This window comes from Geotrypetes seraphini, chromosome 15 (genome assembly GCF_902459505.1).
Source record: "Geotrypetes seraphini chromosome 15, aGeoSer1.1, whole genome shotgun sequence".
Taxonomy (NCBI): Eukaryota; Metazoa; Chordata; class Amphibia; order Gymnophiona; family Dermophiidae; genus Geotrypetes; species Geotrypetes seraphini.
The window spans coordinates 47486897-47503021 of NC_047098.1; the positions used below are offsets into that span (position 1 = coordinate 47486897).

General features: G+C 42.9%; 1 protein-coding gene across 2 annotated transcripts in view; it reads left to right on the forward strand.

Moving 5' to 3' along the window:
* The window catches only part of USP32 (ubiquitin specific peptidase 32), a 406702-nt gene that overhangs the window by 150222 nt on the left and 240355 nt on the right, over window positions 1–16125 (forward strand). The window lies entirely within an intron of this gene.

The window sequence follows — 16125 nt, forward strand, 5'->3', positions numbered from 1 at the left end:
CAGTGGAGGCGAAACAGAAAGTCTTTTCTGTCGGGATTAGGAGCGGATGGTCTCCTTGGAATTTTTCACCTCTTCAGATGAGTGTTTTTTTCCCTTTAGTGTGGTTTTGTTGCATATTGTGCCTCTGAAAATTCCTGCACAAATGAAATCGAGCTGTAGCCTTCATTACTAATTTAGTTAAGTTTGGGGTTCATATCATTAAGATTTTGACATTCGGACAGTTGCTTCACCTATAATGAGACCTTTTCTAAAAAATAATTTGAAAAATGGAAAAAAGTGATCTTGAGTGAATGAAAATTTTGTCTATATAAACGTAAACGGAGTTTTTTTATAAACCTGTGATGATGTGCTGAGGGCTGGGTACTTGTGTAGTCCCAACCTCCCACAATTGAGGTTTATTTTTCTCCGTATTCTTCTTATTATTATTATTATTATGATTTCCATATGTTCTCAGTGATATCAATGCTTCTGTCGGATGCAGTTTGAATGAGCCTCTGCTATTAACTATACTTTACAATACGTATCAAATATACATTTATTAATTATTACGATTGTATTCCAAAAAATTGCTAGTTGTACAACTTCAACTGAGGAATATTAAGATGGCACAGCTATGGGAAAGTGGATTTGGCTTCTCAGATGGTCAAAGGACTGAGATTTTGCAAGCACCGGCTTTGTCTATTAATGAGGAAACACATGACACTGATTTAGCTTGGTTAGACATTGAAAAAATTATGAAACAATTAATACAAATGGAGTTGCAAAGTGCTAGTTTAGTGGAATATTGTAAAAATGAAATTATTCCAAGAGGCTTGAGAATGAGAACAGCCCCACAAATGTTTACTGATAATAGCGATTTCATTACAACTTGGAATCAAATCCTAAATCGCTGTTCATTAGATTTAATGCTTTTGTTGATTAAAACTTTACAAGGGAAAATTGTAGAGACTAAACTCAAACACGATGAACTTATAAGAGAAGCACAAAAGAATAATGACTTTGATGACAAACTAGCAGAGTCCAACTCTAGAATGGATAAATTACGGAGGGAAGTGAGGACTAATAAATGGAAGAAGTTCCAGAGAGATCAGAAAGACTATCAAACAGGATATGTATACAGATGGATGAATGTCAATTATAAAGCAAAGACAGTCAGATTCACAACTTCAGGTGAATCGTCAGATAACATGAATAGTGAAAGCACTTCTACATCGGAGGATCAGAACGGGGATCAGGGTCCAACCAGACAAATTATAGGACACACACGGGGAGGCCGAAACGTTCGCGGCAGAGGGACATATCGAGGACGATCACGTGCCCGAACCCAGAAGAAACGGAATCAATAGTGATCAATATTTCCAATAAGATCTTAACTTCTGAGGAGACAAAGTTACTATCAAAGGGACTTACTTTTGTCCCGACAGCTGCCCACAATGCGTTTCAAGCCCAAATTGATCTTGAAAAATTTTTACGTAGATTACATCTATGTTCGTTCTTTTTTGAACATCCTAGCTCTATTCTAGACACGTCTTGTGTATATCCGAAATCAACTTGGAGTCCCCCGGGCCCTCCTAATCCGATTATACAAGCTTTCAAAAGTCTGATGATCCAAGAACTTCAGAACATAAATGAGATAGCTAGTTTTCAAAGAGGGTTTCACAATTTATCCTTTTCAGAACATGAGGCCCTCCAGAAGTTGAGTAAAGACCCTACTATAGTAATCAGAAGGGCGGATAAGGGAGGTGCTGTAGTGGTTTGGGGTCGTGACCTCTATATTGCAGAAGCAAACATTCAACTGTTAAATCAGGACACGTACCTTAAATTAGATCAAGATCCCTCTCAGGAGATTTTTGAAATGATTGCAGACATCTGTAAGGATGCAATGAAAAGTGGCTTTCTCACTAAAAAAGAACATGCGTTTCTCACACCCCAATGTTATAAAATACCCATATTTTATCTTTTACCAAAGATTCATAAAAATACCCAATGCCCTCCCGGAAGGCCAATTGTTTCGGCCCGGGATTCTTTATTAGAAAGAACAAGCAAATATATTGATAAACAACTTCAATGTTTCCTTATAACGATCAAATCATATTTACAGGATACCACCCAGTTTTTAAACAAACTGAATGAGTTTACATCTGGAACATCTACAAATTATATACTGGCAACTTTCGACGTTTGCTCATTGTATACTAGTATCCCGCAAGAAGAAGCTCTATCAGTACTTGTAGATTTATGGAACTCTCAACCTTCTCATAATACTACACATACTATCTTTTTGAGAGATCTATGTACAGTAGCGTTGAAAAATAATTATTTTATTTTCAATGGAGAATTCTTTAAACAACTTACAGGGATAGCAATGGGCGCGTCGTTTGCACCAACAATAGCCAATCTCTATATGTCCTGGTTCGAAGAAGTTTTTGTCTATTCACTGCCTGAATTTCGATATGTTGCCAAATGGTGGCGCTTCATAGATGACATTTTGTCATTTGGTCGGGTACTTTACCACAACTTTTTGAATTTGCCGAAAAAATAAATCAATGTCATCAATCTATCAAATTTACTATGTCACACAGTAATGAGAGCATTAGTTTTTTAGATGTGCTCATTCAGAAGAAAAATAACAGTTTGGAGACTTCGGTTTTTCATAAAAAAACTGATAGAAATACACTATTAAAATTTGATAGTATGCATCCAGTTCACCTAAAAACGAGCATTCCTTTTGCACAATTTCTTAGATACAGAAGGATTTGCAATACTAAAGAAAGATTTATACAAGAAGCAAAAACATTAGAACATAAATTGATATCAAGAGATTATCCTGCTAAGTTAGTTAAAAGAGCTAGAAAACGAGCATTACACAATCCTAGAGAAACATTGCTGGATTATAAGAAATCTCAAGTTGAAGAAACAATCATCCCTTGTGTGATTAAACAAACTCGTATGTCACCTCAGATTATTAGAAGATATAAAAAACATCTTCCTCTTCTTCAAACTTTACCCTGTTTTGAGAATAAACGATTTATTTTTTCTCAATCAAGGAATAAAAATTTAAGTGACTGGCTGTGTCATACTGCTAAAGAGAAATTTATAGAAGAAGATCTTAGCAACACACCGGGGCATAAGCCATGTGGCCATTGCTCAAATTGCAAGATAATGGCTGAGGTTTCTTCTTTTATTAATCCTTCTGATGGTAAAAAATTATACTCTATATCATATATCCTCATGTCAATCTATTAATATCATTTACACAGTTCAATGTCCATGCGACCTTTTATACATAGGTCAGACATCACGGACTCTAACAGTCAGAATGACTGAACATAAAAGTTGTATTAATACCCGGAAGTTAACAGCGCCTATGGTAGCTCACTGTATTCAGTGCAATCACAAATTTGAAAATTTGAAATGTTGGGTGATTGAAAAACTGCCCTTGACTCAAAGAAGAGGGGACATTAGAAGAATATTATGGCAGAAAGAACAACGTTGGATCAACAGGTTACAGACAATTGAACCATTAGGGCTGAATACAACTTATGAGTGGCAACCGTTCCTTTGAACTAGTTAAAATTTCTTGTTATGACAGCTGACAGGGTGGTCTGTTTAATTGCCGATGTTTGGCCTATCACGCATCACGCTTTGTGATGACGTCATGACGCCCAGTTCGTTTGATATTCGAACTGGGCGCGTCTCACAGTCCCGACTCCATTTTGAGAAGAGCCAGCGTTTGTAGGGATTGCAGGAAAGAAGGAGACACCTGAAGATGGCAGATATCCCCTGAAGTAGCCAGTGGAGGCGAAACAGAAAGTCTTTTCTGTCGGGATTAGGAGCGGATGGTCTCCTTGGAATTTTTCACCTCTTCAGATGAGTGTTTTTTTCCCTTTAGTGTGGTTTTGTTGCATATTGTGCCTCTGAAAATTCCTGCACAAATGAAATCGAGCTGTAGCCTTCATTACTAATTTAGTTAAGTTTGGGGTTCATATCATTAAGATTTTGACATTCGGACAGTTGCTTCACCTATAATGAGACCTTTTCTAAAAAATAATTTGAAAAATGGAAAAAAGTGATCTTGAGTGAATGAAAATTTTGTCTATATAAACGTAAACGGAGTTTTTTTATAAACCTGTGATGATGTGCTGAGGGCTGGGTACTTGTGTAGTCCCAACCTCCCACAATTGAGGTTTATTTTTCTCCGTATTCTTCTTCTTATTATTATTATTATGATTTCCATATGTTCTCAGTGATATCAATGCTTCTGTCGGATGCAGTTTGAATGAGCCTCTGCTATTAACTATACTTTACAATACGTATCAAATATACATTTATTAATTATTACGATTGTATTCCAAAAAATTGCTAGTTGTACAACTTCAACTGAGGAATATTAAGATGGCACAGCTATGGGAAAGTGGATTTGGCTTCTCAGATGGTCAAAGGACTGAGATTTTGCAAGCACCGGCTTTGTCTATTAATGAGGAAACACATGACACTGATTTAGCTTGGTTAGACATTGAAAAAATTATGAAACAATTAATACAAATGGAGTTGCAAAGTGCTAGTTTAGTGGAATATTGTAAAAATGAAATTATTCCAAGAGGCTTGAGAATGAGAACAGCCCCACAAATGTTTACTGATAATAGCGATTTCATTACAACTTGGAATCAAATCCTAAATCGCTGTTCATTAGATTTAATGCTTTTGTTGATTAAAACTTTACAAGGGAAAATTGTAGAGACTAAACTCAAACACGATGAACTTATAAGAGAAGCACAAAAGAATAATGACTTTGATGACAAACTAGCAGAGTCCAACTCTAGAATGGATAAATTACGGAGGGAAGTGAGGACTAATAAATGGAAGAAGTTCCAGAGAGATCAGAAAGACTATCAAACAGGATATGTATACAGATGGATGAATGTCAATTATAAAGCAAAGACAGTCAGATTCACAACTTCAGGTGAATCGTCAGATAACATGAATAGTGAAAGCACTTCTACATCGGAGGATCAGAACGGGGATCAGGGTCCAACCAGACAAATTATAGGACACACACGGGGAGGCCGAAACGTTCGCGGCAGAGGGACATATCGAGGACGATCACGTGCCCGAACCCAGAAGAAACGGAATCAATAGTGATCAATATTTCCAATAAGATCTTAACTTCTGAGGAGACAAAGTTACTATCAAAGGGACTTACTTTTGTCCCGACAGCTGCCCACAATGCGTTTCAAGCCCAAATTGATCTTGAAAAATTTTTACGTAGATTACATCTATGTTCGTTCTTTTTTGAACATCCTAGCTCTATTCTAGACACGTCTTGTGTATATCCGAAATCAACTTGGAGTCCCCCGGGCCCTCCTAATCCGATTATACAAGCTTTCAAAAGTCTGATGATCCAAGAACTTCAGAACATAAATGAGATAGCTAGTTTTCAAAGAGGGTTTCACAATTTATCCTTTTCAGAACATGAGGCCCTCCAGAAGTTGAGTAAAGACCCTACTATAGTAATCAGAAGGGCGGATAAGGGAGGTGCTGTAGTGGTTTGGGGTCGTGACCTCTATATTGCAGAAGCAAACATTCAACTGTTAAATCAGGACACGTACCTTAAATTAGATCAAGATCCCTCTCAGGAGATTTTTGAAATGATTGCAGACATCTGTAAGGATGCAATGAAAAGTGGCTTTCTCACTAAAAAAGAACATGCGTTTCTCACACCCCAATGTTATAAAATACCCATATTTTATCTTTTACCAAAGATTCATAAAAATACCCAATGCCCTCCCGGAAGGCCAATTGTTTCGGCCCGGGATTCTTTATTAGAAAGAACAAGCAAATATATTGATAAACAACTTCAATGTTTCCTTATAACGATCAAATCATATTTACAGGATACCACCCAGTTTTTAAACAAACTGAATGAGTTTACATCTGGAACATCTACAAATTATATACTGGCAACTTTCGACGTTTGCTCATTGTATACTAGTATCCCGCAAGAAGAAGCTCTATCAGTACTTGTAGATTTATGGAACTCTCAACCTTCTCATAATACTACACATACTATCTTTTTGAGAGATCTATGTACAGTAGCGTTGAAAAATAATTATTTTATTTTCAATGGAGAATTCTTTAAACAACTTACAGGGATAGCAATGGGCGCGTCGTTTGCACCAACAATAGCCAATCTCTATATGTCCTGGTTCGAAGAAGTTTTTGTCTATTCACTGCCTGAATTTCGATATGTTGCCAAATGGTGGCGCTTCATAGATGACATTTTTGTCATTTGGTCGGGTACTTTACCACAACTTTTTGAATTTGCCGAAAAAATAAATCAATGTCATCAATCTATCAAATTTACTATGTCACACAGTAATGAGAGCATTAGTTTTTTAGATGTGCTCATTCAGAAGAAAAATAACAGTTTGGAGACTTCGGTTTTTCATAAAAAAACTGATAGAAATACACTATTAAAATTTGATAGTATGCATCCAGTTCACCTAAAAACGAGCATTCCTTTTGCACAATTTCTTAGATACAGAAGGATTTGCAATACTAAAGAAAGATTTATACAAGAAGCAAAAACATTAGAACATAAATTGATATCAAGAGATTATCCTGCTAAGTTAGTTAAAAGAGCTAGAAAACGAGCATTACACAATCCTAGAGAAACATTGCTGGATTATAAGAAATCTCAAGTTGAAGAAACAATCATCCCTTGTGTGATTAAACAAACTCGTATGTCACCTCAGATTATTAGAAGATATAAAAAACATCTTCCTCTTCTTCAAACTTTACCCTGTTTTGAGAATAAACGATTTATTTTTTCTCAATCAAGGAATAAAAATTTAAGTGACTGGCTGTGTCATACTGCTAAAGAGAAATTTATAGAAGAAGATCTTAGCAACACACCGGGGCATAAGCCATGTGGCCATTGCTCAAATTGCAAGATAATGGCTGAGGTTTCTTCTTTTATTAATCCTTCTGATGGTAAAAATTATACTCTATATCATATATCCTCATGTCAATCTATTAATATCATTTACACAGTTCAATGTCCATGCGACCTTTTATACATAGGTCAGACATCACGGACTCTAACAGTCAGAATGACTGAACATAAAAGTTGTATTAATACCCGGAAGTTAACAGCGCCTATGGTAGCTCACTGTATTCAGTGCAATCACAAATTTGAAAATTTGAAATGTTGGGTGATTGAAAAACTGCCCTTGACTCAAAGAAGAGGGGACATTAGAAGAATATTATGGCAGAAAGAACAACGTTGGATCAACAGGTTACAGACAATTGAACCATTAGGGCTGAATACAACTTATGAGTGGCAACCGTTCCTTTGAACTAGTTAAAATTTCTTGTTATGACAGCTGACAGGGTGGTCTGTTTAATTGCCGATGTTTGGCCTATCACGCATCACGCTTTGTGATGACGTCATGACGCCCAGTTCGTTTGATATTCGAACTGGGCGCGTCTCACAGTCCCGACTCCATTTTGAGAAGAGCCAGCGTTTGTAGGGATTGCAGGAAAGAAGGAGACACCTGAAGATGGCAGATATCCCCTGAAGTAGCCAGTGGAGGCGAAACAGAAAGTCTTTTCTGTCGGGATTAGGAGCGGATGGTCTCCTTGGAATTTTTCACCTCTTCAGATGAGTGTTTTTTTCCCTTTAGTGTGGTTTTGTTGCATATTGTGCCTCTGAAAATTCCTGCACAAATGAAATCGAGCTGTAGCCTTCATTACTAATTTAGTTAAGTTTGGGGTTCATATCATTAAGATTTTGACATTCGGACAGTTGCTTCACCTATAATGAGACCTTTTCTAAAAAATAATTTGAAAAATGGAAAAAAGTGATCTTGAGTGAATGAAAATTTTGTCTATATAAACGTAAACGGAGTTTTTTTATAAACCTGTGATGATGTGCTGAGGGCTGGGTACTTGTGTAGTCCCAACCTCCCACAATTGAGGTTTATTTTTCTCCGTATTCTTCTTCTTATTATTATTATTATGATTTCCATATGTTCTCAGTGATATCAATGCTTCTGTCGGATGCAGTTTGAATGAGCCTCTGCTATTAACTATACTTTACAATACGTATCAAATATACATTTATTAATTATTACGATTGTATTCCAAAAAATTGCTAGTCGGACTATAAATTACGCCAGGTGTACACCTGGCAGGGCCTCCGCGTGTGCGGATCGCCGGACTTGATGGACCGAAGGTCTGATCCGGAGATGGCAGTTCTTATGTTCTTATGTTCAGTAAATGTGCTTTGCTTCACCACAAGTCTAAAACCTAGAGTGTGAACAGCAGCAGGACTTATCTGGGGGGAATTCAGAGCAGTGGCAGCAAAGCAGCTTTGAAAGTATAAAAATACTTATTTGGCAATAAATTTTGAATTTATAAATAGTGACTAGTACTGCTTGCTGTGTGTTTTTTGAAAGATTGCACAGTACACCGAGAACAGAGTTCTTGGTTTTGTTTTTAATGAGAACATATCCCGCAGTGCATATGGCTGCTATGCTTGACACTGCTGGAGACCATTCTACGTGTTCAGCCAGCCAGGTGTGAGGGCACCACCTAGAGCAGGGGTGTCCAATGTCGGTCCTCGAGGGCCGCAATCCAGTCGGGTTTTCAGGATTTCCCCAATGAATATGCATGAGATCTATTAGCATACAATGAAAGCAGTGTATGCAAATAGACCTCATGTATATTCATTGGGGAAATCCTGAAAATCCAACTGGACTGCGGCCCTCGAGGACCGACATTGGACACCCATGACCTAGAGGGTGTTCAGATGTCCATACTGAAAGAGTTCATTCACTTGTTTAAAGGTAGACTTGAGAGAATTAGTTTTTGGTTCATGGCTGAAATGACTAGTTAAGCTACACCCCAGAATGCTCAGGGAGCTAAGGGAAGTCCTGGCAGAACCATTATCTGTTCTTTTCAATCTTTCCCTAAGCACAGGAAGGGTTCCCTTGGACTGGAAAACCGCCAACGTAATCCCACTCCACAAAAAGGGCTGCAGGACAGAGACAGCAAACTACAGACCAGTGAGTCTCACGTCTATAGTGTGTAAACTTATGGAAACACTGATCAAACAGAATCTTGACACAATCCTAGACGAAGAAAAACTGCGTGATCCACACCAACACGGGTTCACCCAGGGTAGATCCTGCCAATCTAATCTGATTAGCTTTTTTGACTGGGTTACTAGACAACTGGACGTGGTATATTTGGACTTCAGTAAAGCATTTGATAGCGTCCCTCATCGAAGATTACTGAACAAGCTGAAATCGATAGGATTAGGAGACACTCTAACTACATGGGTTGGGGATTGGCTGAGTGGTAGACTTCAGAAGGCACCAGAGGGCATCCCCTGAAAATCAGGGGAGGGAAGTTTCATGGCGACTCCAGGAAGTACTTCTTCACCAAAAGAGTAGTGGATCATTGGAACAGACTCCCACTCCAGGTGATAAAGGCCAGCAGCGTGACGGAAGAGAAAATGGGATACTCACGTGGGATCTTTAAGGGAGTAAATTCAGGGGAGGGGATACTTGGAATGGACAGACTTGGTGGGCTATAGCCCTTTTCTGCTGCTTTTTTCTATGTTTCTAACAGTGGAACTGGTTTGAGTCAAAGAAAGTGACTGACTGCACTGACCCTATGCATTGTTCCTTAGTTTTAAATCTGTTGTTTTCAGTTTACTTTAACTTGTCTTCCTTAATTAATCACCGACTCTCCAGCAAAACCCAGGAGGCTGCTTGCAGCTGTGCTCTACTCTTGAACTGTCATGTGGTTTCTGGGTCCTGCCTTTAATTGCCATTGCCTCTCATGCATATTTGCTGTTGAAAGTCCCTTTTTATGGACAGATAAACCTTGTGAAATGTGGCTCCCTTGAGAATATTCATAAATAGAAACATAGATTATTTTATCATTACTGTTTTTTTAACATAATATTTCAACACAGTAATAAACATAATCATTATGCTATGGTGCACTAGGGAGCTGAAGTCCATTACAGAATCATGTTTGGCTTGCTCTTGCTCTTGCTATGAACAGATTGTAAACTCTTTTGAGAAGGGACTGTCTCTTCTATGTTTTGATGTACAGCGCTGCTTATGTCTAGTAGCGCTATAGAAATAAGTAGTAGTAGTTTTAAGCAAATATTATACTGCTGAAGATATTGTTACTAAACTGAAAGAAGCATTTGTACTGTAGCACCCCAGCATCGCAATGTAAGTGATGTGTAGTGTTTGTAGCATTACTAAGGGTCATAATTTATTAACCAAGGTTGTGATTAAAATTTATGGAAAATATCACATTTGTGTGTTTTGTTTTGTTGGTTTTTTAAAAAAATATTCCCATCTTCGAAAACATGCTAGATTTCTAGTTTATATGGGTACTAGTTCTTGTTCATGGTGCTCTTTTTTTTTTTTTAAATTAAGACAAGCAGAATCTGTTTCTTCAAATTTCTGATGCTGATTGAAGTATGGAGATCTTAGTTGTCCACTGCACATTATGGCACATGCTTCCTTGGACTTTGCAGGCTGTTCACACTGATGTTAATGTGATCAGAATATTGTTGGAAACGATCTGATTATAGCTGAGTACCGTATTTTTCGCTCCATAAGACACACCTGACTATAAGACGCACCCTAGATTTAGAGGAAGAAAACAAGAAAAAAAAAATTCTGAACCAAATTCTCCCTGCCAGGCTCTGTACTAGAGAATGACACGGGGAGCGATCCCCGCAGCGAACCGCTGCGTGGCTGCGGTTTGGCTGCGGGTTATGGTGACCTCATTAGCAAATCGCCGCAGACGCGGGGACAAATCCTTTCACCGCCCGCAAAAACGGTGAATAGATTTGTCCCCGCAGGCCAATGTCCCCCCTTCTAGGAACCGCTATTTACCTGTGTTTCACCGTGTTCGTGACCGGGTGTTAGATGTCTCCGCCATGTTGTCTGTCTCCTCCAACTTTCGATCCAACTCGCACGTTGCCGCATTTACTCTCGATCCAACTTGCATTTGTCAGATCAACCCTTCCTGCCAATAGAACCCGCCCCCCCCCCGACGATTGCCGGCAGGAAGGTGCTCAGCCCTTCATGCCGACAGAACCAGCCCTCCCCAACGATCGCGGCAGGAGGATATCCAACCCCTCCTGCCAGCTCCCCAACAGCCCCCCTATGATCACTGATAGGAGGGTGCCCAACCCCTCCTGCCGGCCCCCCCAACGGCCCCCTATATCGCCAATAGGAGGGTGCCCAACCCCTCCTGCCGGTCCCTCCCCCAACAAACCCCGCCATCCCGAAACACCACCCTTAGTCTTACTTTCCAAGTTGGACCGGACAGCTCCTCGCTCGTCTGGCCAGCAGGCCTGCCTCCGTCCAAATGAGGCGGGCCCGCCCCTCCCCTCCCCTGCCTAACCCACAGGATCCTAGGGCCTGATTGGCCCAAGCACCTAAGGCCCCTCCTATAGCGGGAGTGGCTTTAGGTGCCTAGACCAATCAGGCCCTAGGATCCTGTGGGTTGGGCAGGGTAGGGGCGGGCCCGCCTCATTTGGACGGAGGCAAGCCTGCTGGCCATACGTGTGAGGAGCCGTCCGGTCCAACTTGGAAAGTAAGACTAAGGGGGTTCCGGGGTGTGAGGGTTCGTTGGGGGGGGGTCCAGCAGGAGGGGTTGGGTACCCTCCTGCCGGCGATCTTAGGGGAGGCCATTGGGAGGACTGGCATGAGGGGTTGGGTACCCTTCTGCTGCGATTGTCGGGAGGGCCGTTGGGGGGGGTCTACAGGAATACACAGTCTAGTACCCGAACTCGCAATCTGGGCAACTGCAACTGGGCAACCTGATCCCGAAATCTGAGCAACTGCCTGCTGCCGTCGCGTATGCTGGGACTCCTGCCTTCGTGTATCTGCCGGATACGCGAAGGCAGAAGTCCCGGCATACGCGACGGCAGCAGGCAGTTGCAAATCAGCTGACACTGGCGCAATCTTGCACACTGGGAAAGAAGAGAATCTCCGGCGTCAGCTGACTAGCAACCCCCCATCGTATGGGACACCTGCCTTCGCATATCTGCCGGATACACGAAGACAGGAGTCCCAGCAAAAGATGCAGCTGCAGGAAGTTGCTAGTCAGCTGACGCTGATGCCGGAGCTTCTCTTCCTGCCCAGTGTACACCAGGTACTGCTGGACAAGGGGAGGAGGGGAAGAAGGAAGGGAGAAAGGATACTGTTGGACAGGAGGGAAGGGGTACTGCTGGACAATGGGAACAGGGAAGGGAGAAGGGGTACTGCTGGACAAGGGGGAAGTAAAAGGAAGGGAGAAGAGGTACTGCTGAACCTGGCAGAAAAGGAGGGAAAGGAAAGGTGCTACACACTGGAGGGGAAGGTGAGATGGTGCATGGGGAGAGAGCATGTTGGGTTGTGGGGTGCGAAGGAGGGATACCACTGAGGGAAGAGGCAAGGACAGAGAGAGAAAGTGTGCAGGAGGCAGAAAGTGTTGGACTCATGGAGAGGGCAAGATGGATGGGGAGGACAGAAAGGAGGGAAGGAGAAATGTTACACTGGGGAAGGGGGAGAGCGCAGAGAGTGAAAAGTTGGACTCATGGAGGGAGAGAGAGAGATGCTTGGTTGAGGGAAGGAGGATCAGAGGAGAAGCATACAGGAGGGGTTGGGTGCCCTCCTGTCGTGATCGCTGGGGGGAGGGGAGACTTGCAGCCGTAGCCGCGGTCACTATGCTAATCACGGCAGGGAGATCTTTGCCACGATTAGGTACAGCGGCCGCGTCTACTTACCATGTAGGCTAACATTGTAAGCATTAAAAGTACATGTCGTGTTTGTTTTTGTATAGTTATTAACTAATATTTAACTAAGTTTTAAAGTTTTAAAGAATGTTTCCTTTATACGTAAATAAAGAAAAGTATATAAAATTGTACCCGTTTGAGGCTTTTATGTATGCAGCGGTGACGGTGACGGGGCGGTGAATGGGGTTGCAGTGGCGGTGACGGGGCGGTGAATGGGGTGGCAGTGGCGGTGACGGGGCGGTGAAGGGAATGGCGGTGACGGGGCGGTGCAGAGGATGGTGAGACGGGGACGGGGCGGTGACGGGGACCAATTTTTTCACCGTGTCATTCTCTACTCTGTACCCAACCCCATACTCCTTGTCAGGCTCTGCACCCTATCCCCCCTCACTGCCAGGCTCTGTACCTTGTTCCCCCTCTGGTGGACTAGTGGTAGGCGGGGATAGGGCACAGGGCAGGCTGGCCTAGTGGCAGGCAGGCAGGCCTAGTGATAGACCCTAAATCATTCCCTCTTACCCCCTATGTACCCCCAGTACCTTTTTAAATCATACCCCCGTACTTTTAAAAATCTCTCCCTCCCTCCCTCCCTAGATGGCTAACCTGGTATTTTAAACCCCCCTGGTAACTTGATGCAATCCTGGCGGTCCAACACTGCATCGGCAGCCTCCCCTGCTGGACAGCCACCCAAGTTCCCATCTGCCGCAGCAGTGAGAGGCAGGCACGAGCCCCGAGCATGCCTGCCTGGTCTTGTGCCGCTGCGTGAATGGTGTCAGTTTGATCCAGCGCTGCATCAGCAGGCTCTCCCATCTGCGTCGGAAGTGAAAGACAGACGCGTGCCTGCCTGGTCCCGTGCTGCCACTCGAATGGTGCCATCAGCTACCATGAGAACCAACAGCACCATTTGGGTGGCGGTGCAGGACTAGGCAGGCGCGCTCGGGGCTCACGCCTGCCTTTCACTTCCGCGGCAGATGGGAGAGCCTGCCGATGCAGCGCTGGGCCGAGCTGACACCATTCGGGTGGTGGCATGGGACCAGGCAGGTGCTCTTGAGGGTCATGTCTGCCAGGTAGATGGGGATTCGGGTGGCCGTCCAGTAGGGGGGCCTGCTGATGTAGCGCTGGACCGCCAGGATTATATCAAGGTACCAGGGGTGGGGGTGTGTGGTATTCACTGCATAAGATGCACCCTTATTTCCACCCCTTTTTGGGGGTGGAAAACGTGCGTCTTATGGAGCGAAAAATACGGTATATTCCATACAGTGATGGGTCGCATGTGTAGGAATTGATACCTCCCTTGTGTGAATTCAAATCTCTCTCTATTAAGTAATCTTTTGTTTCTTAAATATGAGAGAAATGGTGAATTTTGCTATTTTATCCTAATGGGACATGTTCAATTTAAGAGAGAATTCTTAGGATGGTATATGATTTTCTGCAGATAAACCTTAGCGCTCTCTCATACCAATAGGGCATGTGTCAAAATTAGCATGTCCATCAAGGAGCCAATTGTTAAGGCCTTTTTGAAAATCATACTTTTAGATATGATCATTTTTTGTCAATTAAATTAACTCCTTTTTTGTTTTCTAATTTTTGGTTACTATTTTAATAGAGGCTGTTGATTTAAAATTAGAACATAAGACTAGCTATACTGGGTGTGAGGGAGTCTATAGGACAGTAGTCTTCATTGCAAGGCCCATAAGCCATTGGCGGCCCGCGGAGACATTCTGGGCGGCTTGCGCACCTATCTGGAGTCCACCCCCCCCCCCCCACCTCCCATTTTGAGATCCGGTGCTTGCTCACCATTCTCGTTCCCAGCACCGGTGCTCTAAGTCTTCAGGCCACTGGCAGCGTGAGTGAAGTAAACACACTGACTCAGTGATCCAGAAGCTTTCCTCTGCTACTGCTTCCTGTCCCCGCATAGGCGGGAAGCAGTAGCAGAGAGAAAGCTTCTGTGTCACCGAAGGTAGCGTGTTCGCTCACGCAAAGAGTTACAGCAGCAGTGCTGGGAAGAATGGGAAAATCCAGGGGGGGAGGCGGGGGGGGGGGGGAGAATAGCATGAGGAGGGTAAGAGAGATGCTGGACCGCAAGGATGGGGAGGAAAGAGAAGGAAAGATGTCAGACCTCCAAGGGAAGGGACAGATAGGGATGCCAGGCCACGTGAGGGGTGGAGGGGGGGAGGAAGGAAAGAGAGAGATGTAAACCAGGGAAAGGAAGGAGGGATTCCAAACTAAGGCAGGGGAAGAGAAGAAAAAGACAGATGCCAGATTACAAAGGAGGGAGGAGGGAAAGAAAGGAGGGAGGCTGAGATGCCAGACTGTGAGAAGGAGAGGATAAAGATCCCAGACCATAGGAGGGGGAAAGGGGGAAGACATGATAGATATAGGTGAGGGGAAGAGAGGGAGGAGATGACATAAAGGGATGGAGGGGAAGGGGAGAGAGAGAACATCGTGTGCAGAGATGGGAGGGGTATGGAAGGGAAGAGAAATGGAAGAAATGCTGTGTTTGGATAGATAGGAATATGGGAGAAGAAATAGGGAGGAGAACGGCGCACATGGATGGTGGGGAAGAGCAGAGAGAGAAAGGAGATGGTGCGCATGGATAGATGGGAAGGGAAGACATGGAAAAATTGATAGATTTGAGGAAGAAGCAGAAAAATAGAAGAAGGTTGAATGTTAAAAGTTAATACCAAAGATGGATGTAGGGCAGAAAGTGAAGGAGAGAGACACAGCAAATGGATATGCATTTCTTTCTATTTCTCTGGTTCAGAGTCTGGGCATCGTAGGGTTTTGTTTGTGTATAGGACTTTTAGTTTGTGGTTCTGCATTTGCATAGGGTTTATCTGTATTCTGCACTGTGACCAAGTGTTCCTTTTAAGAATGAATGTCATAAAGCGTTATTGGTATCATGGCCCCAAGTAGGAAGATATTTGATTCTCTCTGTCAGCCCTTTTGGATCCAAAACGGCCCTCTCTTAAAAATTAGCGAAGACTACTGCTATAGGATGTTACCACTCCCCCTGCTGGATACTTCCTCACAGTGTCATGGAAACATAGAAGCATGATGGCAGATAAAGGCCAAATGGCCCATCTAGTCTGCCCATCCGCAGTAGCCAGACGGGGTGGAAGAGGACGTGCACATATGGGTTAAGCACTGGTTGGCAGGCAGGAAGCAAAGGGTTGGAGTGAAGGACCACTACTCGAACTGGAGGAGGGTCACGAGCGGAGTTCCGCAGGGGTCAGTACTCGGACCGCTGCTTTTCAACTTATTTATAAATGACCTGGAAATGGGGACGAAGTGTGAAGTTATAAAATTTGTGG